Here is a 24,371-nt window from a genome sequence, read left to right as displayed (position 1 = left end):
GGTACTGTCATATTTCTGATACCTTTATATTCTTAATTTATGAAGTGAAACATTGAAGAGCACTGTTCTTTGGCATGGCTCATAGATGCCTAAGTAGTCTGAATTTTTTTCCACCTCAGCAGCTGTGAGAGGATGAATACTTTCACATGTACGCAGGTACTCTGTTCTACAGCTACTTCTTTACCCACCTCTCAGCACCTCTGAAAGAAAGCAAGCAGGTAGTGAGTGTTGACCCTTTCTTGCATTACTGCCGTCTGATTGCCATTGTGGTGTTCTGTCTTCTGCCACAGAACTGTCAGTCTTTGATTGTCTTCTGTCTCTGTGGTATTGATGATAGTGACTTCTACAGCAACCACAAGTACTGAATGGTAGCAGTTAAATTTGTATTTTGTTTTTTACTGTGGCTTTCAGAAACTTTGGTCAGCCCTTTCTCTGCCTTATTCCCTACTCTCAATGCCCATCTGACTTAAATGACATTGAACTGGTGCTTAGTTTATTTCAAACATTTCTTTTCATATTTACATACATGAAATCTAGGTCAGTTAAAAAAACTTAGACAAGTTTGGGTTTTGCTAAAACTTACTGCCTGTATTGGGAAAAGCTGCTTACTTGCTATACACAAGTGGACTTTCTTCTATAATTACTGAGCTTTCCTGTTTATATATGCCAGTACAAAATAACGTGGTAGTTTGAGTTTTTCCTTATTTTGACTATCTATGTAAACCAGTTTAGTAGGTAGAACTTTTGTGATTTTATTTTTTATGTAATGAGCAGTTTTGCATCTTAATTCTTGAAAGTGGTCAATGGTCAATCAACTATATTTGGAACTGAGTTATATTACTTGATTTTTGTTTGTTTGTTTGTTTATAGTGCTTTTGCAGGTTATTAAACAAAATTGCAAGTTGGGACTAGATGATCTTTAAGGTCCCTTCAAGCACAAGCCATTCTGTGATTCTAAGATGACGTTATTTAGATCATACTTAACTTGCACTTTTATGTAGTTGTATCCTCTTTTTAAGCTGTCTTGTGTTTATATAAAAGACATCTAGCATTCTCACTTTGTTAATGTCTGCAGGACGGTGGGATGTGGGAAAACAGTGATGTGGATACATGAAGTAATGTGTTGGAAAACTTCATTGTAAAATTAAGTTACTACAGAGCCAGAAAGAGCTTTTTATATGCGGATGCAGTTTACTATTTGCTGGGTCATGTGAATTTGAGATTTCACCTTATAAGGTATGGTGAGGAGGGACTTAATCACACTTAGGATGTCATACACCAGCACCCTCACACCACCCCTGGTTTAAATCCTAAGATGAGTTGTATGGGATAGCAAAGAATGTCCTTTTCCCATCTTTGGTATCTGCATACGATGGGAAGGAGCTTTCATATCTTCATAGAAAACTTGAATCATTTTCATCTTTGGTTTTATTTTTTTGTTTCAGAAATACTTATATACCAAATATACATGAGACTGCCTCATTTCAGTAAATAGGTAACTTAAGTTCCAACTTTAGAATCATGGAATGTTAAGGGATTGGAAGGGGCCTTAAAGATGACCTAGTTCCAACCCCCCCTCTCCATGGGAGGGACACCGCCTGCTAGACCAGGTTGCTCAAGGCCTTATCCAACCTGGCCTTGAACACTGCCAGGGTTGGGGCATCCACAGCCTCCCTGCTCAGCCTGTCACAGCGTCTCACCACTGTCACAGTAAAAAATTTCTTCCTAGTTTCTGACCTAAATGTCCCCACTTTCAGTTTGTACCCATTACTTCTTGTCCTGTCACTACAATTCCTGATGAAGAGTCCCTCTCTGGCTTCTCTGTAGATCCTCTTCAGATACTGGAAGGTTGCTATGAGGTCTCCATGCAAACTTCTCTTCTCCAAGGTGAACAGCCTCAACTTTTTCCCCAGTAATTTCCTTTTATCACTTTCTGGTATTCAGACTGCTAGGAAGCAAAACATATGTTTTATTAACGTTTTTGAAGTGAATACTGAATACAAAGAAATTCAAAATCCCCAAATGCTTTCCAATAATAATTAAAAAGAAAAATCTTCTTAAACAAGTTACTCTGAGTACCTAATCCTAAGGAAATCTTGCTTCTCATTGTGGATAGTAATAAAAAATACACAGCACAAATAATATGGTGTTAACTAAGAGTATATGAAATGTGCATGTATTTTTGTTTGTTTGGGGTTTGTTCTTTGTTTCATTTCTTTCCATTTCTATACGAATAAAATATATTTGTACGAATAAGCGTGGAAAAGTTTACTGTCCTCAGTAGTAGAGAAACAAAACATTAGTCAGCATACATACTACACTGGGAGATACTATTGGTTGTTAATTAAGAGGAAAAGAAGCTGGAGACTCCTTAGATTTTTAAATTCCTTTCCACTTCTGCATACTGCTGTCTTTGCTTCCTGACAGAATTTTCTTTTTGGGTCATCTCATGTTCTTGTGACACACTCCTACACTAATGATAGACCTGTCTTTGGTGTAACCTTTCAGCTATGCTAATCCTGATTTGCTGCAAAGATTCTTTGGGTAATATCAGCAGTTAAAGCCTGAATTGTTTCACTTTGAGTCAGAGTATACTTGAAATCTTGCATGGTAGTATCACTTATGCTTTCAATAGCTATGTTTTAATGTCTGAGTAAGCCAAACTAGGTTACTAAATGCTTTTGTAATCTGAACCTGTTTAAACTCGAAATAGTCCTGTTAATCATCTGCATTAATGTTTGTATTGTAACTTGTCCTTGGTCTATGTGCCGCTGAAATGACGGCTCCTTGATAAGGATAAAATTAAGGGTATTTGATAGAATTGTGTTTCAGAGGAAGAAAATGCCTGAAAGTAAGCAACCATTTCATTTTTGTGGTAGTTTTTTGCCAAGAACGGATGATAAATCTAAGGTTGGAATTTTGTAAATGGAGTTAACTAAACATACAAACCATGTCACTGGCTGCAAAAGTAACTACTGGGCAGAAGTGCAGAACTTGCTGAAAATCAGAAATCCTGCACAGAACACTGGCAAACACATTTTTTTGGGAACTTCTTATTAACACAGCTGTGGAGACCGGTTTTGTTAACTAGTGCTACATAATAAAACCAGTCATTTGTTATCTTCTAAAAGATATCCTTAAAATAGAACTGGTAGCACTTTTAAAAGCATAACTCTTTGATAACCAAATGTGCCATTTGAAGGTAAAATGAGCGAGTTCATGGGGCAAAGCTACTTTTTATGACATAGGAAGTACTTGTCACTTTGTTATTCTACATTAAAAAAAAGTATATATTTTCTGGATGTCTGAGGCAGATTATAGAAAACTTCAATGCTGCAAGTTGCAGAATGAAATTTACTTTGATATATTGAAAGGCTTATATTGTATTTTCAAACTTAAGAGCATTTTGAGCATTCTTTTCATAAAGCTGAAATATATTCCAGAGGGTTTGAATCTTAAGTAGTGAACAAATTTTAGTTAACCAGAAAAAAAACCTGCCTTGCTTTAATAAAAATACATCTGATCTGGGCTTGATTATTGTCAAAATCTGGAGATGACTTTTTTCTTGGAAAAAAGTATGAAAATTTTCATTGCTTAGCTGCGTAAACCTGACTGATGATGAAGAGTGGGTAGCCTGTGGCACAGGGAGGAATTGAATGTCTAAGGTCAATAGTTCTTGTTCACAGCTTAAAAATGAATACTGGAATTACCATTTCTGACTCTGATGTTGCAAATAAATCTGTCTTTATTAGTATGGGTCTGTTCAAACAGAACAGCATACAGAATGGACATCTATATCCTTATAGAGAAAATTATACTTCTTTGCTGTTCAGTAGAACCTCTGAAAAATTTGGCTTTGGGGAAAAAGATGTTCTGTTTCTGTTTGTTTGGTTGTTTGTTTACCTTTAGCAATTTGAGACATACAGCTTGAAGTTTTAGGCTGAGGACCTCGTGGAGGTGACACCATTAGTAATTAAGTTCTTGAGAAGGACGAGTTTATGGTTGGTCAAGACAATACGTATAGTGGTGTCACTTATCTCAGTTGCAAAGGCACAAATGTTTTATGGGTTTTTGTTTGTTTTTTTAACTGTGGCAGTTTGTTTTCAAGACAAATGACTAAAAATGTGATTCCTGTCTCCTACAATAAGTCAGACTAATTGATCGATTTAATTATTCCTAATTTCTGTTGTATGTCAATTTAATAAAAAAGTTGTTCTGGACTCTGTAGCATTTAGGAGCTGAAGTGTGTGTGGTCTCTTGGCTATGTGTTTGAAAGGTACAAATCTGAAGTCAAAACAACTGTTCTCTGTGTGACATATAAAACCTCAAGAGCTCATTCTTCTAGTTCTTCAGTGCTCAGGTAAGGAGCACTTAGCATTAAGGAAAAGATTATTCAGTTATTGCATAAAATAATCTGAAAAGAAACTGATACAAATGGCACACAGGCAACTGTCAAAGCATTCTGTATTGAGAATTTCTAGACTTCTGATGACAAGGATCCATGTTTTTACAGTTGTGAAATGGAGGGACTCATCCATGTGATTTTGTGGGCATACAGATCTTTCAGATATTAAGTGATTACCTGACAACTACTAAGTTCTTCCTAAAAGGTGATGAAGGGATTCACATGTTAAAAGTACTGTCAGTGACATGATTGACCCTGCTGTCTGTGGAGGACAAATCATCTTGACTGCTCTGGATATCCAGATTCCAGTTTGGAAGCAACTCATTACGGGCAGACATAAGACCATATAGGTTTTGCAATGAATTATTGTTAGTCAGGTACTCTTAGTGAGGATGGGTACTTACTTCAGAATTTTTGATGCATGACATTATTGACAATGAATAGGAAAAAAAAAATCTTCAGTTTCAATTAAGTTGTTTTCTAGAATCAGCATTGTGACAAATTCACATGATGCAGATCCTAGACCTGTACCATATCTCCATTGTCATAACTACACAGTGGAATGTGCAAAATAAGTCTGTGATGTTTTTCTGTTGTTACATACAATTTATTAGCTACATATTGAAACTAGCTAAAGTTCAGAAAACAAGATCTTTCAACTGCACATTGAGGTTTAGGAAAGATTTATGTTGAACCAGGTGCCTAGAATTTAGAAACTGATGAGTCAAAAGTGCATTTTTTTCCTATAGAATAAGAATGTTAATTTATTTTCTATTTATTTCTTTAAGTGCAGGAGGAAGGCTGATCCTCTAACTGTTTTAGTGGATTTGAGGCTTTTGATTTTCTCTTGTGAGGTTTTTCTTTGTTCATGAACAAACTGAACAAAGATGCTTCTCTTACTGTCTTAAGCTCAGATACTGTTGGGGCCTTTTTGCCCACTCCTGCCCCCCCTGTTTACTGCATGAAGTGAACAACTGAGAAGCTTGAAATTTGGCTCTTAATGTAACTAGGCCAGTGTTTATACATTAATTGAGTTGAAGAATGGTTTGGATTGGAAGGGACCTTAAAGATCAGCTAGTTCCAATCCCCCTGCCTTGGGCAGAGACAGCTCCCACTAGACCAGGTTGCTCAGAGCGCCATCCAACCTGTTCTTGGACACTTCCAGGGATGGCGCATCCACAGCTTCTCTGGGCAGTCTGTTGCAGTGCCTCACCATCCTCACAGTAAAGAATTTCTTCCTAACATCTCATCTAAATCTACTCTCTGTTTAAAACCATTCCCTCTTGTCCTATCACTATGTGCCCTTGTAAAAAGTCCCTCTTCAGTTCTCTTTACAGCTCTCTCTGTAGTACTCTTTCTTTATCCCCCGTTAGGTACTGGAGGGCTGCTATCAGTTCTCCCCAAAGCCTTCACTTTTCCAGCTGAACAACCCCAACTCTCTCAGCCTGTCATAGGAGAGGTGTTCCAGCCCTCTCTTGATCTCTCTTTTGTCTTTGGTCTACCCCACTTTCATTCCTGCTCTCTGAGTTTGTTTTCTTTGCATGTTCTGTTACTTTGTGGTGTTCTCAAAATCAAGTTGTGTTGCTGTGGTTAGCATGTGATTATTATTATTAATAATATTTCCACCCACTCCTGCCCTCCTGTGTCCCACATACCCTGTAGCAACTAGATAATTGCAACAATTTGGTATTGATGGTAGTGAATCATTCCCCTTGTTCCACTTAGATGCTTGTATGGAACTTCAGAACTGAACTGTGTTCAAAAGTAACATATACAACCTATGGAAATCTCACCAGTTAGAGGATTTGGGGAGGGTGGGGAATATTGATTTTTTTTTTCTTTTTGGAAGCAATTTCTGAGTATTTTCCTTAAATTTCTGTGTTTCTTCTTGTGTTTTCATTGCTTTTTCATGGTGTAATCTTTCTTGAAGAATAAACTTCTATGTTAAAAGAATTATCCTGAAAATTCCTGATAACCTCTTATAAAATAACCTATGTTATAAAATATCACTCTGTATTCTTAAAGGAAAAATGAGAGGCTAGTTGTAGTATTTTGCTCTGGTGTATAAAGCAAGCTTATTTTAGAGCCAATATACAGTGGTTTACCTGATAATATTAAAAAAAATTGTTTCAGGCTTATAGTTCACTGTATCTGTATTAAAAGTGAAGTCATTATACTGTCACTAACTAGAAATGTGTTCTGCAAAATAAAATTTTCAGATGCCCATGAATAGTCAAGTAGTGGAACAGGTTGCACAGGGAGGTTGTGCAGTTTCTGTCCATGGAGGTGTTTAAGACCAGGCTGGATAAAGCTGCAAAACAGCCTGGTCTGACCTCAGAGATGACCTTTCTTCGCCAGGAGGTTGGTTTGGAAACTCAAAAGGTTCTTTTCTCCCTGAATTATCCTGTAGGTGCCATGGTGTGAGTACCCATTTGAGTTCATTTCCATCTGGGATGGATTGCATTGCATTTATTAAAGTCTCTTGTGTGTAGCAGAACCACTAATATAGGCTTTACTGTCTGTAATCTCTACCAGTTGGACTCGATCTTAAAGGGAAATGTTATACTGCTGCTTAAACTATTTTATTTAGCCTTTTTCATCCCTTCTTTTGTCATGGCCCTTCTCGAGACACATGTCGGGACATCTCAGTACTGGAGCTCTCCTGTTGGTCTCAGTCTCTATTACGTGTGCTTGGAGATTAATTTATCTAAACTGAGGATGTCTGCCTGCCTGGCTGGTGTAATAATTGGTGTTTTCTATAGGAGACCACTCTTGGTAAATCAATTAACCTGTACTCCACAGATGTTTAAATAAGATCATAGGATACTTTGGTTTGGAAGAGACTTCAGGAAGTTTCTAGTGCAACCTTCTGTTCAAAGCAACATCAGTCCTGATGAGGCTTTATCCATAAGGTCTTGGAAACCCCTAAGCACCAGTTACTACTCACCCTCTCTGGACACCCTTCTTCACTGCTTGACTGTCCTAATGGTGAAAAAAGTTTTCTGTATATTCAGTTTAAAGGCTGCTTTTGTTTCAACTTATCAACAGTGTCTCTTGTCCTCCCACTGTGCCCTGTTGTGAAGGTCGTTGCATCATCTTCTTGATGGCCTTCTGCTGATACTGTGAGCTGCTTTGTAGATCTCCCCAAAGCTGTCTCTTCTCCAGAGGGAACAAACCTGGTTCCTTCTCTCTCACCTCCTAAGACAGTTCTCCAGTCTCCTTGATCATCTTGTAGCCCTCTGCCAAACGTTGGCTTATCTGTGTCCTTCCTGTATTGACAGCCCAAAACCAGACTGATGGGTAGAGCAGCGTAATTTGTTACATGATCTAAAGCCTATATTCCTCCTGTTAATGCAACTAAGGATGATGTTGATGTTCTTTGCTGCCAGGACTTGCATCTGAATCATCTTTAGCTTGCTGTCCACCAAGATCCCCGGTCCACTTTAGCAGAACTTCTCCCCAGCCAGTCATTCTTGAGCTTATTTTGTTGCAAGACATTTTTCCTTTCAGGGTCAGGACTTTGCATTTGACCTTGTTGAGTTCCACTGAATTAAAAAGCTGCTCAAAACCCCAAACAAAAGCCAAAGCAAAAACCTCCACCAAACTCCAGGTCCCCACTTAGTAGAACTTCCTCTGGCAAAACATTTTGGCATATACTTGAGTGCCTTTAATATTGAAATGCTTAGATTCTTCTTGAAGTTGAGCACAGCATTCTCCTACCCCTATCTCTTACCCAACCTTTATGACTGAAAGTACATTAATGTTTCGGGATTGCTTTGTGTCCTTTGATTTAGGCATACATTGACAGAACATAGTTTTCTTATGTGATAGATTGCCCGGGGGAGAAAGGATGAGGTCCTAATGCTGCAGGACAAGAAGTGATTGTAAGTTGTGTAAATTGCACACAGTTTTGCTCCCATTTTCTGTTCCTGTGTTTCTTCCTTCTCCAGAGCACATGTCTGCATCAGTCACTTGCTGGGTTGTGTCACATGTGATACATGCCTGTATCAGTCACTGCTGAGTTGTGCTGGATTGTTTTTGTTGATATGTGTTTATTGGGAAGAATATTTGCTTTTACTTCTGATTATTGTTAGATCTGTAATACTGTATTAGTGCAGTACAGTGTATAGTCTAGTTAAATTATTCGTACTGAGCCTCACGTTCTTTGTGTTTTGAATTCTGCTATCGTGATAGGGTCTCTGTGGGGTGCCTAAAAAAAAAAGATCTTAAAAAATGCGCATTGCTTGGGGCAAGTGGAGGCTGCTCAACATATCTTGCATTTGTGATGTTTAGAAACAAAAAGGTTGAAAGGTATATGAAATGTTAGTTTCAACCACAGAAAGGTCTATTTTTCCCATGCTATCAGAACTTCAAAACATCTGGTATAGTTGGTTAGCGATAGAGATCATATCAATTGCATGGAAATATGGCTGTCCTGATAGTGTGCCATTTTTGATGGAAGAAATGCTGAAATACTAGTTTGAAAGTAGACTATAATCTCATCTGGCCAAGGATGTTTAATAGAACTATTTTTTACTTCAGTGGGGCAGTTTTACAGTTAAAATTTAAATTGCTACTTTGAAATTTGGGTAACATTAATCTGTTAATTCTGCAAGTGTTCTTAGGCCAGTATTAGCATAGCAGGAATTTTAAACTGAAATAAACCAAGTAAGGAAAATCTCAGAAACTCAACATTAAATTTTTTATGTTGATATTAAATTTCAAGAAGCTTTAAATGGCCTTTCTTGCATGTTATGTTCGAGTCTATTTTGATGCAAACTTGCTACCTATTCTTAAGTAGCCAAACTACCACTTAGCTGATAATCCCCTGGTCCAGATGCTTGTTCATAGACTTCCTTTGAAAAACACATGGTTAAAAGTGTTCATTTTGCACTCTGGAAAGTCAGTAGGTTGGGATTGGTTTGTCCCAGAAGTTCAGAGATCAGAATCTGGAGTTTCTCAAGAAAAATAACCTCCCAGAAGTCTCCTTTCATAAATGGAAGCTGTTCACTAAGACAGCCAGAGCAGTGAGTGGTGGGGAGACACTGCCTATGTTATGATAATGTGAAGCCTTAATGTTGAGTGAAGGAACTCTTGAAAGAGCTGTTGAATTGTATCCTGTAAGATCTGTAACCATCTGCTCTCTCAGTTCTAGGAATGGAGTTGCTGCCTAGTCTAAGCAATGTATAAATACAGAAATGCACTGTTTATTTTTAAGAGCGTTATTCCAGACCAGGGGTGGATAGGAAGGGTGAGGAAGAAAGTAGTACTGTGAAGGATGCCTGTGTGATGATTAAGCATTCAGCTTTTCAGTTGTCTTTATGTTGTTCCTATCTCCTCCCAGCCCCACACACCCAGTCTTGTAACTGGTGATCTGGCTGACCTGCCCTCTGAAACTTCCTCGCTCTTCTGTAAGCAGCCAGTGGCAACCCTTTGTGAAACAAAGAGCAAGGCACTACAAAATGATGGAGCAGTATTGGTTTGGTTGCTGATCTGTTGGAGTAGATTTATTCTGATGCTTATATGAGAAGTAAGTGACTGTGGCTACTTGAAATTTTGAGCACTTAATTGACTGAATCAATCCCATACTCATCTTCTAACCCCTCATCATGTCTACAACTGAAGCCAGATCCTTATGTTACCTTGTATTGCAACAAAGTGGTATTCAATTCAAGATGCCTTATATAATTTTAAAGAAGTAATGATGTATCAGTGTTTATGAGTGGGAAAAGAGCTACTTTGCTACTGTTTGGAAGTAATAATTTTTCATAAAACGTGAGTAGTCTTGCACAGAACACTTAATCTAATTAGAGGCTCAATCCCAAAATATTTGGGACGTTATGATCCACAGTTACAAAATAGTAACTCAGAACTTTTTTTTTTTTATCTGGGGCCTATATTTCTCTGCTCTATTGTTTGAAAATTTAATGGTGATTTCTTACTGGATTCCTTCTGACAAAAAGTTGCTAGAATTAGTCTTTATGCCTGTACCACATGATACCCTTCTCTGGATTATTTAAGCTATTATGAAGAGAACTGCAAAGGAAATGAGGAGCTTCCTATGTAATCAACTGGTCAACTGCTGTTTCCCCTATCGGGAATAGTGTTGGTGATTACTCACAGTTGCTGCATTTGCATTGTTGTCCTGAAAGTGGAATAAGGAGCGCTGAAGTACTAGGACGGAAAGGGAAGATGTTCTGGCCATGGCTGAAATACTGCAGTTACAGAGAAAGAGTGTCTTTTTACTCCCACAGTTAAGCTTTTGAGTGCTTCTTTGTTTTAATGACTCTTTGGTGGCACAATGAAATTGTTACCTTGTGCAGCTATAATTGAGCTTTTTTAAACATGTGTAACCCACCCTTTCTCTGGACTTTTTTAATTGTGATTGCTTCTTCTAATCTTGTTTTCTTTTACTAAGTTTGCTTACTTTCCTCTCCTGACTTGTTTTGTTGAAGTGGTGCTACTGTGGTCTCTGCAGGACTTCAGAGAGCCGGGACTGTAAAACTCAGTATTTGTGTGTGGACAACATCTGAGAAAACATCTGAAGTAGTGTTTTGCAGGTCTCTTGGCACCACTGAGTAATTCCTCTACCATTTGTGTCATTCCTGCTTCAGCTGAACCCTTGTCTTTTTATGCCCAGAACATGAAAAACATTTCGGAGGCTAGTATTAGCAGCTGGTGATTGTAGCTCTAATGTGCTCTATACTCAATGGCTCCTGACCTTTTGGGGAAAAACATTATTTACAATAGAAAATAACATCACCTTGGTATTTGATAACTCTAGTTATTTATTTTGTTACTTTTAGTTGAAACAATAGAAAGCAGTGTTTATTTGTTTGGAGTGTTACTCATAGACATTGGTTGCTATGTCCTCTAGTACTAAAGCAAAAATATGACTTAAGTTCTCCACAGTGAAATTATTTTAATAATTGAATTACAGTCTGGTTTAATTTTAATAACCTTTCTTAGGCCTTTTATACTTTCGAATACTGTATTCTTTTCATGTTTTGTTTGTTCATCCATAGGCAAGTGAAATAGATGTTTAGACAGGGTGATGAAATTCCTGCATTCCCATAGATAACCAGCTTATTCCTACTACAATCTGTATAAGGCAGCCTCTAACATACTGTAGGTTGGTTTGGGTTCTGGATCTACAGAGGCGTTCCTTGCTTCTGTAAACTATTGTTATTGGTTTTATTTTGGGTGCCAATAACTACACAAGAGAAAAGCATGACGGTGAGATTTCATATTTATAGCCTAAGCTGGTAAAATGGCTTTCTAGCAGCAAGAGAGTACTCCCTCTGTCCCTTCTTCAACTGAGCAGGTTTGTTTTTTTTCTTTAATCCCTCCTTTGTGCAGGCATTGGGTTTTCTGTGACTCCATGGTGAAGTTCTTAGGAAAACTGGGGGACTGGGATTAATTCTTCTTGGGCTTTTCTCTCTGAACTAGCTCATTAGAGTTTGCTTGTGTTGAAGCAATTGAAGTGACCCACAGCTGGAGTGGGGGTAGATACGGAACAGGAAGGCCTTTTCAAATGTGGCTGTTAGTAGCCATTGGATTAGCTTAATGTCATACTCTCCTGTGCTGCCACAAGGACACATGGAGTAACTTTTCTCCTGAGGTTATTTTGCAGTAATCAACAATTAGGGACCTTATGGGGAATTTATTTCTAGGTGTGTGTGAATAGTACATTCTGTGTTCTGTTCTAATAATAATGATTAACGTGGAAGATACAAAAGAAAGTATTTAGGTAGAGAGATTTTCTTGTTAGATGAACCTGTTTAGAGAGCAGGATCTTTTAGCCAATAAACTTACTTCCACTCTGGCAAAATAGGCGCTAGTGTAGGTGGGAACAAATGTGGAACCCCATCAGAGAAAAGGAAGCTGATGGGTAGTTGGAAGGTAAAACACCTCTCCGTGAGAAGGGTACCGTCTTAAGTTCAGAGCATTAAAGTGTTGATATAATGTTGACAGATAGTAAACAGATAGTAAACAGAGTAGCAAGGGAGTAAAATCAGAAGCAAAGCAGTGTTCTGGTTGTGCAGGTAATTTAGGAAGAAATACGTTTATATGCTTAGGACTGCTTTGAGCTTATGCGTTAGAATGGAGGAATTTGTAGTATGAGAAGACTCAAAAGAAAACGTCACAAAATGGGGAGTGCAAAACCACTATCAGCATGAAGATACTGTTTGTGGTGTTACTACAGAGAAAGACCCTTTTTGTTAGCTTGTCAGCAGTTGTTTTTAAATGCAGCTGACTGAAGCTGAATGTCATTCACCAAGCACAGTGCTTGATGAAATTGCTGCCAAAGATTATACAACAGGATTAAGTAGGATTTGCAAAGAGAAGGCTATCAACAGATACATTTTACCAAACTATTAGAACTACTATAAAGATTTTTTCCTAAGCTACTCTGGCCTTGGTAGTCCTATGAACCAATGTTAACATAACTAATGGCATTACTAAGCTGCTTCATAGCTTTTAAGAAACAACCCGATTCCTTTAAATGTAAAAATAAACCAGTCATTCAGAAAGAGAATTCCTGAAGGAGTTTTTAGTGACAGAACTTAAAACAAAATAACAAAACAAAGAGCACAACTCTTTTTGAGATGCTCTCCTATTTGGAAGGTGTAATGTGGACCCTCTATTTCTTTTAAATGTTCAAGAAGATTACCGTGAATACTTCTAATGTCTAAAACAGGGTGGCAATTTCAAGTGTAAATTTGACTACCTGTTTGATTATATCTGTAGTGAACGAACATCTTGTTTTTCTGAATGCATGGTAGAACTAGAAAGATGTCTTAGCTTGTGTGTGTGTTTACTCTAGATGAAGCCACATATAAGCACTGTGGTTGTGTGTCTTTGGCTATGACAGAGGTTATCTCATTAAATTTCATTCCACAGTGTAGATTTTCAGCTTGGTTTTTGTTTCAGCACTATTATTGTAGATGTTGATTATTCCATAGCCTGATGTGTGGTTGTTTTGTGCTTAAAAAGGAAAGGGAAGGTATGTATTTCAGATAGGGAGCAGAATAATAGTTCAAAAAGGAGTTCTTTGCCCTATTTGCATAGAATTTGTTACAACAAAATTGCGTTTAGGGATATATTTTGAAATTATGTTATTACTTCAAACCTGCTAGACTAACCTAACTTACTTGGAAAAAACCTTTTTGAAATCCAGTCAAAAGTTGGATTTGGATCAGAATGTATGGATTTGATCAATAATGTATTAATTTAATAATAATAGACTGAATTCCAGGACAGTTCAACAATAATTGTGCAACTGAACAAATTTAAATGTTGCACATTAATGTCTTCTGGGGTAGTAAAATAGGTAAGGTTAATGAAACTGGCAACAGCCCAGTGCAATTCCTGTGTTAGTGCTTTTTGGCAAGATTTTGACCTGCTGTAAAACCTTCAGCAGTGTCAGTTTTGCAGTGGGCTCTTGCCAAGTGCTGTAAACAAGAGAACACAAATTGAGAGGGGTAGTTGCATTTGGGGCCCCTTTCTTCCCGAATTTACATGCACAGTAATCCCTTGTCGGCCTGCCTACTTCTGCCATAGCATCCTCTCGTGTTTTGTTTGGTTGTATAATTCTTCATATCCGTAGCTACCCTAAGGTCTCCCAGAAAAGAATAAATACTTTGCTCCTTTTAAAATGTTTTTAAAGTGGGTCCACCCTGCCACAGAGGATAGAGCAGGCCATTTGGGAACTTAGGTATAGTCAGGAATAGATTTTGTGTTAATTCGAGATCTAAGTACATTTTGGTCTTGTGCTGGTTTTTGATTTTTCTTTTTTTTTCCCCATTGGTGGTGGTGTTTAGCTTTGAGGTATTTCTTTTTTGTAAAGTCTTCAGGTTTTTTTCATGTAGATTCTGGGCTGCAGTTTGTCTACTCCGGGAGAATCAGGTGCTTGTTTCCTATTAGGCTTGTTAGCATTCCTGCTGTAAACTCCTGACTAATTAGCCTGGTTGCCAAAGCTCCTGCATGCAGAGTATCAGATAGCACCCGAGTTTTTCTAGTTCAGTCACTGTAGGTGGGTGTCTTAACCCTGTATGGTGCAGAGTCCAGCTCATCCCACAGAAGTGAGAAATTAATGCAGCACAATCGAGTTTATAATTGCAGAGTAGAAGTTGGCTCAGTCTCTTCTGGCTTTGTCATCATAAATGTATGACGTGACCCCTTGTTGCATTATGTAAAAATGACCATGTTTTAATGATTTCTTTTGACACCCTATTGCATCCAGACTAAAGCCTGATACTGAAACAGCAAAATGCTGAAAGCAAATGAAAATGAATGCTTTGTCGAGTGAATGTCAAGTGGTTGAAGAGGGGTTGGTTTCTGAGCTGCTCTACATAGTCAATGGTGTCAGCCTATCAGTGGGTACCAGCTTGTCAAATTTGGGTTTTAATTGATCTCTTGATTCTTTGAGTGAACCTCCAGCCCATGTTGGGAATGGGACCGCAGTAAGTGGTCAGAGACAAGGCATTGGATTTAGTTTGTGCAGTGTAGTGAATGTACTTCTGGGCACTAGAGAATTCATGTGGGAGAGAAATGTTAGGAATAATTTTATTTGTGCCACCTATAACGAAATTGTGATCAGCTTTGGGAAGACAGCCACAAGAAACTAGGCTTCATGAGTTTGATTGCTGGTGAAAATGATTTTTTTGGTAATGCAGCTTTCTGCTGTAAGTAGATGTACATTTTTTAGTTTTCACTCAAGAAGAAACAAATACCTCTTTCAACTTTTAGTGGTTTCACATATTAGTTTGAAAACTAGTTGTTTTTGTTTTTTATGGATTTAAGATTATTTCTAAGAAGTTCCTTTATCAGAGTTTTATTATAAGTTGTAGGGAATTTTATTTTAAGTTGTAGGGAAATTATTATGTAGCTCCAGAATCTAGCAACTCCTGCAGCATTTCTGTTATAGAAATGCCCTTAAGATTACAGTATTCTAAACGTTCGTTTTGTGACTGTAAAAATTACTTTTTCTAAATGCCATATGTTTTGGAATAAGTCTTTAAAATATTTGAGAGATTTACCATTCCTGTAATAAGCTACAGTTACCACTTACCTCATCAGGACTGTTGGTCTCTGCTAGGCTGCAACATTTCTGCTGCCTTCTTTGGTCTGGCTCTTGTCTGACCTGTGCAAAGACTTCACAGCATGCCAAGCCAGCATAGCCTAAGAAAAAAAAAAGTGCCTTCTGGCTTATAGTGCTGGAGTCAGGTATGTGCTGATGGTAGTGCAGAAGTGGAATAAAGGGTCTAGCTTGGCAGAGGTTGTTATTTCATGGATCCTTCAAGTTAACACAAGGTGCTAGCAGAAGGACAGTTTCCTCCAGCTTACAGTTTCCTCCACACTGAATGAAGGGAGGGGAAATACCTTCTGAGTTAACCTGATTCATGTTGCTGTACAGCTGCAGGATGCTGGAGCCTGGCGTAAGAGAGGAGGTGGGAATGAGTGTGTCAGTATGAGGAAGTGCTTTCTGCAGCGCTAGTTTCTGTTGCCTTAAAGGGACTGTGTGTCTACACTTTTAATGTTAAAATGAGTAAGAGTAGTCTTTTTTTGTGGCCTGATTGATGCCTGAAGATGCTTTAAATACGGGGATTGCCGCTCTACAGGTTGGCAAGTAACAATGCCAATAAAAAATCAGACTTTCAGTCTCTGAACTTTCATTCTCCCCTTCAATCTTCCTGTTGTATTTTGGTTTGAGGTGAGTGTAGTAACCTGTTTTGTTTCCTCCAAATGGGACTGTTCAAAAGGAACAGTCTTTAACAGAGTAAATAGTATGGAGAAATTTATTTCATTTTTTTTAATACATATTTGAAAATTGCTATAGGGGATCATCTGTACTTCTGCTCCTCTTCTGGAGTTGCTCAGAAGTATTTAGCTCTTAGTTCCACAACAGTGACAGGTTGTAGATTAATAGTAGAAAGGTAAGCAATACTTTATTGAGGCCCATTAGTATTTGTTATTTTTCCTCTCACTTTTAAATATGTTATGACTAATTCAAAGGAGGCTTTGTTTTGGTTTCAGCTGGCTCCTTACCTGGTTTCAAATAAGACTGAACTCTGCCTGTACCTCTGTTTCTGTTGTTGAAGACTTTCAGGGTATTTTGATATACCAAATGTGTGTCAATTACTTTTCCTTTGTGTTTTTGTCATGTCACCTCCTTCAAACATTTTTCCTAATAATAACAACTTTGTTAACAAACTTTTTTGGGGTATACTTTCTCTCAGAGTATCTGGTGGCAGTATCTGCTGCCAGATCCTCAGTATTAAGGTCACTAATGATACCAACATCACTACAGTTTGTAAAGGGTGGTATACTTTAACCTTGGGGTATGATTTAACCTCCTGTAGCTTTATTTGTTGTATTTTGAATTTAACCAGTCTAAGGAATGATTATATAGTTACAGAAGTGTAGGTAATGCTTATTGTTGAAAACATTTTTGGTTTTATTTTTTTTTCAGTTTACTGAAGTAGTTTTCAGTTTGTACAAAGAACAAGTCTGTGTGGTCTCTGGTTGATTGTGTAAATGATGCTGTCCACCGCAGCTTAACAAAGCACACCCTGCAGGTGGCAGGCAGCAGCTGTGTGTTGCAAGTGCTGTGCAGATTTTGCTGATCACTCACTGTAGGTTTGAAAATTAGAGTTAGAAATTAACGCCTGTAATGCTTTTGAGGAGTGCCCTAGGTGTTTTGTTTTGGTTTGGCTTTTTTTTAATTTTTAATGGTAGCTGCTTCTGGAGTCATAAATCTTATGTGAAGACACTTCATGTTGCTTGTATAACAATGTCTTTCGTAGAAGCTTATGAAAATTTCAGTGTATTCTGAATGAAGTATGGTTGATGGCTGTACCGCAGAGCCATGTGGCTTTGGTAAAAGACTATTCTGAAAACATCTTTTTTGTTTTATTTTCAAGTAGGTAGGAAATGCTTTGCTTCATCTACCTGATGTAGACAGGTCTGTTTTGAAATTTCATTTTTTGATCTGTGAGGTATAACTCAGTGGGAAATATTCAAGATTACACTAATGTTTGTTTCATCCCAAGAATTATTATATTTATCAGTCTTGCTGTCAAGGGCAGATAGGTGATGGGAAGAAAGGACAATGCATATAAAGTATACAGTAAAATATTTATATCTGATAATTTGACATTCACCTGGGCATTCAGGCTGTATTTATGAAAGTTAATCCTTTTTTAGAGTATGTGTTAGTTATTAGACTTGAATTTTGGCCTTAAGTTTAAGATTTTATGTAGTATTTGTCATGTACTGCAGTGTGTTTTGCATTGACTTTGCTGCATTGCATTTATACTGTGAAAATATATTGGAGTAGCTTTTGGTTTTTGATCTTGGTTTTGTTTCGTATTGTAGTGGGGCTTGTTCCTAAGCTGTATTTTTCCTCAGGAAAATAAAGAGGGAGTTTCACTCAGTTATGATCTTTGTGTTGTGGGTTATTGGCAATTTTCTCTGTCAGAAAGCTCAGCTGTTGGTCCTGCTTCTGTGAAGATTAGTGTCTGTAAATTGTTGTGGCAGAATGAGTCATTCTGTAGTGGAAAGTCTTTGTTAATCCAGGTGTCAAAGGTTTGAAAGGGGAAATAAAGCTGATGAAAATAATTTTTTTATAGGAGCTGGTTTTTCATCTGTGTTGTTTTTCCTCTTTTAGAACCATTTAAGGTAGTCTGTCTTTAATCAGGAAGCTGCACTTTTTCAAGGTATCTGAAGAACTGTAGCTTAGCAAGAATGCTGCTTTTCTTTGCTACACTGGAAAACAGTTTATAACAGTTACCAGGATTTCTTAAAAACTATTTGGAATTCCTTTGCTTTAGTTTCAAGTTGAGGATTCTTTTCTGGGAATGAATGCTAGAAACCTGACCATCATATATTTTCAGTGTTTAGTCCCTTGGTGATTTAAGTGGGTTTTAAAATCTTATAGGATTGATTTTTTTTTTTTAAATATCCTTGTATTCATTAGAATTCCACAGATTTGTTGCACACGTGCATTTTGGAGTGGGAAAGGAAGCAATTCCATTTTATTGTGTGGACTGACAACAGGTCAGGTACAAAGGCGTTATATGAATGTTTCAGAATATCCTGCAGTGATAATACTGTTGCTGTGCTGACCTGTTAAATCAATGTTGTGACCTGAATTCATTTGAAAGCAACTAGTATGGGCTTTAATTCTAATTTTTCCACCATGGATTGGTTTTATTGTTATTTATATTCTATTAACAAAACTCCTGAGCAACAAGTACGTGTACCTGAATAGTAATTGCAGCTTAGTTAGGAGTTGGTTGTCTTTAGATTTTTGCCTGCAGAATTTGAATGTGGCAGGAAGAAAGATGTGAAACGTTCCTAATGCTGGGTTTTGGTATTTTCTAAATGCAGTCATGCGGAATGCACTTGCAAGGCAAACAGTGTTATCAATGCAGCTATGAGAGATCAGAGATAGCCTCTTGGAGGGGGTACACAGGAGGATTTCTGAAAAGAAACATGTATATTCTCTACTGATCCAGAGATTGAATAGTTGACAGAATGGATACTGTGTAATATGCTTAAGTATTGAAGGATATAGTGCTTTGTGATTGATACAGGCGGGATAGCAGTTTAAAAGCCTACGAATAGTCTTTTCTTGGCTTGTGGGAATAGCAGTCTTCATCTTACTTGTTGCTGTACCCTACATATTGTGATAATACTCCCTCATTATCTCCTCTGACATATTAAAGGAGGTGTTTCCTTTCTCATATGTGAGCAAGGTTATGGATGGTGGCTCCTGGATATTACTGCTTTGTTTGCAGAAGCCTCTCTCATTCTTCAGGAAGTCCAGGTTTCCCTGCTACAAATCCCATTGTGTCACATTGCAGGCTTTTTTCAAACTTCCTTTACAGCACAGTCCTTTTATCTCTTTCTACTTGTTTTTCATATTCCTTCTTGACTATGGTATTCTTGTATGAAAAGAGTGGGATGATTGGCAGAAAGAGAGGTTTGGAAAAGATTGTGTTTTGTTGGGATTTTCAAGTAACCAAAGTATTAAACACTTTTGTCTTCTATAATTATTAACACTTTTTGTATGTGTATGTTATCAGTCTTCATAATTGGAGAGGGGAGCTTGAGGTGCTCTCCTCTGCATCTCTTACTTACTTGCACTTCTCTGTAACAGAACTTCACGTGAGCAACCTTGCTTATTACTGATTACTACTCTAAAGTATTTGAGAGTAAGTATTGGGGAGCTGGATTTAAATATCAAACAATTGGTTTGAAGCAATTGGTTTTGAAGCAGTTAGGGCCTGTCGTTGACTTTATGCAAAAATTGGTAACTAGGTATTTGAAGTGCTTTTGTAAACTCTTTCTTTTGTTTAGAGGGGGTGCAGCTTATTTCTGTTTGTAAATCCAAGCAACAATGCTTAACAGGCAATTATTATGTAAGTTGAAACCTTCTTTTCAGTAGGATATACTTTTGGAAACTATTGTAAGTTCTTGTAATAGGCTTTGTATTTAAGGAAAAAAGCCTTTATGATTTTAAAGGCCTAAAAAGCTGACTTTTGCTATGTGCTCTTTGAAATGTATTTGCAGTATAGATGATCAGAATTAAAATTTTGTGAAAATTGACTGTACTTGTGTAGCTGAAGACTGATCTGTATCCTCACATAAGGAGCTATGAATTTGCACAGCAGATACCTAAACCTAAAATACCTAACGTGTGGACAGATCAGAGAGCTAAAATATGATGCATTTAAACTCCTGAGAGCAATTTGAGTATTCATACACTTCACTAATTAGTCACTCTTGAAATTCAGAAAACATTTTAATTTCTTTTTGATAATTTATAAATGGCAGTTCTTATCTTTAGAGAAAGATGGTTTTAAGAGATTTGTAAATGTTTTGGGGGTATTTCTTTGCTTACAAGAATGTATTAGGCAATAATAGATACTTGTGTATCTATTTGGTTTGGGACAAGTGATTCTTATTATTTTGCCTCTTCTCTTGACACAAGTTCATGTTATCAACTGCAGTGAACCTGCCTAGCCCTCTTGACAAAGAAATTCAGGAGTAAATGAATTTGAGGATGAAATATACCTCTGAAAAATAAACACTTTAGTTCAGAATTACAGTGGAGAGTGTTGTAGTGCCAACCTTGTTGTCTGGGTTTGAGTGGTGGCATTGGTTTCTGTGTGTTGGTATTCATCTGCTAAGCCCATAATCAGAAAGTTAAATGTGGCTTGAACTGCAGCTATACAAACACACACACACAGACACACACACACGAGATATCTAATAATAATAATAATAATGAATACTAAAAGGCTTTTTTTTTTTTGGTTTTGTAGTCTCCTCCTTTCCTGATTTTTTGGAAATGTGAAATCAGTTACTTCCTTGTCACCAAACACTTTTATTTATATACTGTGATATTCTAGCAGTGCCCAAAGGTACGGTTTGGAACATAGTGGAAATGAAACATGAAACTAAAGAGAGTTTTATATGGGGAAGTGGTAGAACATGGTGATGCAGTTGTGCAGTTGGGTTTTTTTTGTGGATGTGTTTTTTGTTTGTTTTGGTTTGGGTTTTTTTGTTTGTGGTGGTGGTGGTGTTGTTTTTGGTTTTTTTTGGTAATAGAAAACTTTGGGAAAAATTGGGGGTTGGGGGGGGAGAGAAGCAGGACATGGGCCGTGGGGACACAGCTTGAGAAACTGCCATAGAAGAGGATGTGGGGAAATGGACAGTGGTCAATGCATTGAGTTGTTTTCATACCTAGATTGTCAAAGCAATGGACCAAAACTCAAATGGTGGTTCTTTAGAAAAACACATTACTTCTTTTAGAAAAGGAAAACAAAACTTCCTTTATACAAACATTGTATTTTGAGAGTTTAGAATGCAGTTTTGTCTCCTCTGTCTTTTTAGTGTCCAGAAGTAGAAATAAGTTGTTAACAGCAAAACACTGAATAATAATAACAATAATAAAAACCCCATGGTAGTTTAGAAAGCTTCTTGAATTGCTTTCTACATCTTCTCGAAATGGATCTATGTTCCTTTGCTCTTCAATCTCTGCTGTGTTGTTAAAAAACTGTTGGATTAAAAGCATAGCTCATAGGCAGTGGAATGTGTCCTCAGTAAAATAATCTCCTCTCCTTGAAAAAAAATAAATTGGAAAAATCAAACAGAACTTTATCTCTGTATGTAGTACATAACACCTGAAAAAGATTAGCATCGTGCTTATTTTTCTCTCTTAATTCTTGCTTCAGCACTACCTTAAGGTGGTGGCAAAGAAAACCTTGTGTCAATGGGAAATAAATGTTATAAAATGAGATATGATTGTGCTTCATGATACTTCTGTAGAAACCTCATGTGTTGTTGTCTTTTGCGGTAATCAAACATATGGATCAAAACCTTAAGTTTGTTATAAAAATACCATGGCTGTTTTGTGAAGCGTCATGGTAAAGGAGTTTTAACAGCAGAGGCAACCCTCTAACTTGGTCCAAAAGAGTGTGTGGGATGTGGCTCAAAATGTTCCCTGCGAGAACGCTCTCTGTACTAGAGATCATGGCATGCTTAGATTCATTTTTCTTGCAGGAACTGGAACTACACAATTTTCCAACCCAGTGGCAAATGCAGGATACCTGCCCTGGGAAAGCTTGTTAAAGCTAAAAAGGCCAAGTAGTAGCGAAGTACTTGCCCACCAGCTGAGAATTAAAGATGCCATGCTGGAGGTACAGACCAAAAGCATGCCAGCTGTGAAGGGAAGTTACTGTGGCTGAACATCAGGCAAAGTTAGTTACTGGAAAGCTAAAGTAGTACCCATGTGAGGAAAATTGTCAGGATAAAAAGTCTGACAAAATATGAAAGTGTAAGATAGAACAAAAGAATTTGAGCAATGTTTTCAAATCAGTGTTTCTTGAGTTTAGAGTACAAATGGATAGCATGAAAACAAGTTACTAGAACCAGACGGTGTTCATCCAATAACTCTATAGGAAGTGAAGGATGAAGTAAGTGGTAATGACTCCATTAGCTGGACACATTCAGGTGGCTGGATGTAAGTGTAGTGTGATACCAGTATTAAAAAGGATGTTTACTTGGGATGTTGTCTATGAGAGTAGGAACTGCATTAACCTGTAGAATTCACAGACACGTGCAGAATTCATGGGCACATGGTAATTTTAATAGATTGTGGAAAGGTAACAGAGCTTTGAAAAGAAGTTGTGCCTCAGACCTTTTGGAATTCACTGAAGGATTTAGCAACAATACATGTAAGGAAGCTCCAATTTGCTATGGTAGGTAGGATTTCCAGAAGTCATATAGTAGCCTTCTGCTTGAGAGGGGTAGTTCCCTGTATGGATGATTAGGTAATAATTAGATATAGGTAATTAAAGGCAAGAAATGAAGGGGATAGGATGCTTTTCAGAGATGAGTAGTAACTGTTACAAAAATGTTTAGGGTTGAAGAATTGAGACCCACCTTTGTATAATTGCATTTAAGTTCAGAGTGTATGCAAGGGTGGGAATTGCCTGAAGTGAGGAGTGTGAAAACTGTAACTCCTTGCAGGAAGGAACACAGTTTGGGAGTACAATAGATAGTTCTGTGGGAACATACCAGTGCAGGCTCCAAAAGATTAGTTCTGTAAGTTGTGGGGATAACAGAATGAAACACAGTCAGCCATTGTCTAGGTCTGTGGTGCAGTTGCATTGTATTGCTACTGTATTGGTGTAGATTTGGGAGTATTCTGGGAAGAACAGTGCGTACTTCTGCATGTATCTAGGTGAAACAAATGTTTGTCTTAGTGTCGGTTGTAACTCTTTGACTTTCTAATTTATTTTTTTAAATATTCTTTTTCTTTTCTTCTTGTGAAGGTTTTCTGAATGAGAGAGTAGCTCCAGTAAATACTTTAGGTTCTTAACTGTTCAAAAAAATGTTGTGATGTGTGTTGTGATCAGATGTAGTGCTGGAAAGGGCTGTGCTTAGCATGGAATCTCTCACTGCGCTGGACACCAGAGGATTTATCTGTTTCAAAGCCTTTGAAAGGCTTTGCATTCAACTACCTGAGGGTGTCCAGCTAACAGAGTCATTACATTTCAAAGTTTTTGAAATTTGTCTATTTCAAGGGGAAGGCAGAAGCAATTATTATTAAACTGTAGAGTAAACTTGGCAAAGTCAATTAGAGACTTGAATGTCCTTGATTCCCCTTGAGTGCAGGGCCCCATGAGTGCTGGGATTTATGCAAGGGGTAAGAGATGGCCAGGTAGAGTCCACTGGGAAGCTGAAATTCGAATTTGGAGTTGGTGTTTGGATCAGTAATGGAGCAGACAGGATCCTCCTGCAGTTTGGTAGGCTGCAGAGTGAAGCAGAGGGCTCTGATGGCTGAGGAAAATACTTGACAGACTGTCATTGTAGTGTAGCCACCTGGTTGACAGTTGCAGCCCCTTTCTTTACCTTGTATCTGTCCTAGAGCTTTTCTTCCCTCCCAGAGTGTTTAGGGAGCTGTACCAAAGACTAACCCTTCCAAAAACAGAAAAGACAAGCATAGCAAATAATTTAACTTCTTGAAGAGTTGGTTTCTGGGACAAACAGATGCCAGCATGAGAGAGGAATGCATGAAGCGATGGAAAGAGGAGAGAAAAGATGATTCTTTGACTTCTGTGACATTGAGCTGTTCTCTTTGAGACATGCTGATGTTCCTTGAGCATAACACTCAGACAGACTTGGGATATGGGGGCCTGCTCTCAGTAACAAAACAGTCTTCAAGATGTGTTTCTAGGTTTAAGAAAAAAAAGTTTTTATTGATTCTCCCAACAATAGCTGTAAATCTGAATACCTAAAAATTCGAGTTCTCAATATTTCAGTAATATAGAGTACTTAATTTCTTTTTGCAGGATATTCTCATGTTTTCAAGTTTGTAGTGTCTTAGTTGTTAATTCTACAGTCATGAAAATTTTGAAAACCACTGGAATATTTGAATATTTTATATTTT

General features: G+C 37.6%; 1 protein-coding gene across 23 annotated transcripts in view; it reads left to right on the top strand.

Annotated features, from left to right (window-relative positions):
* Positions 1–24,371, top strand: part of AFDN (afadin, adherens junction formation factor) — a 123,061-nt gene that overhangs the window by 11,824 nt on the left and 86,866 nt on the right. The gene's annotated exons all lie outside the window — the stretch shown is intronic.

Source organism: Myiozetetes cayanensis, unplaced genomic scaffold, assembly GCF_022539395.1.
Source record: "Myiozetetes cayanensis isolate MyiCay16 unplaced genomic scaffold, myiCay2020 scf2-11, whole genome shotgun sequence".
Taxonomy (NCBI): Eukaryota; Metazoa; Chordata; class Aves; order Passeriformes; family Tyrannidae; genus Myiozetetes; species Myiozetetes cayanensis.
Note: the sequence above shows the minus strand (reverse complement) of the source record. Positions and strands in the feature narration are given on the sequence as shown.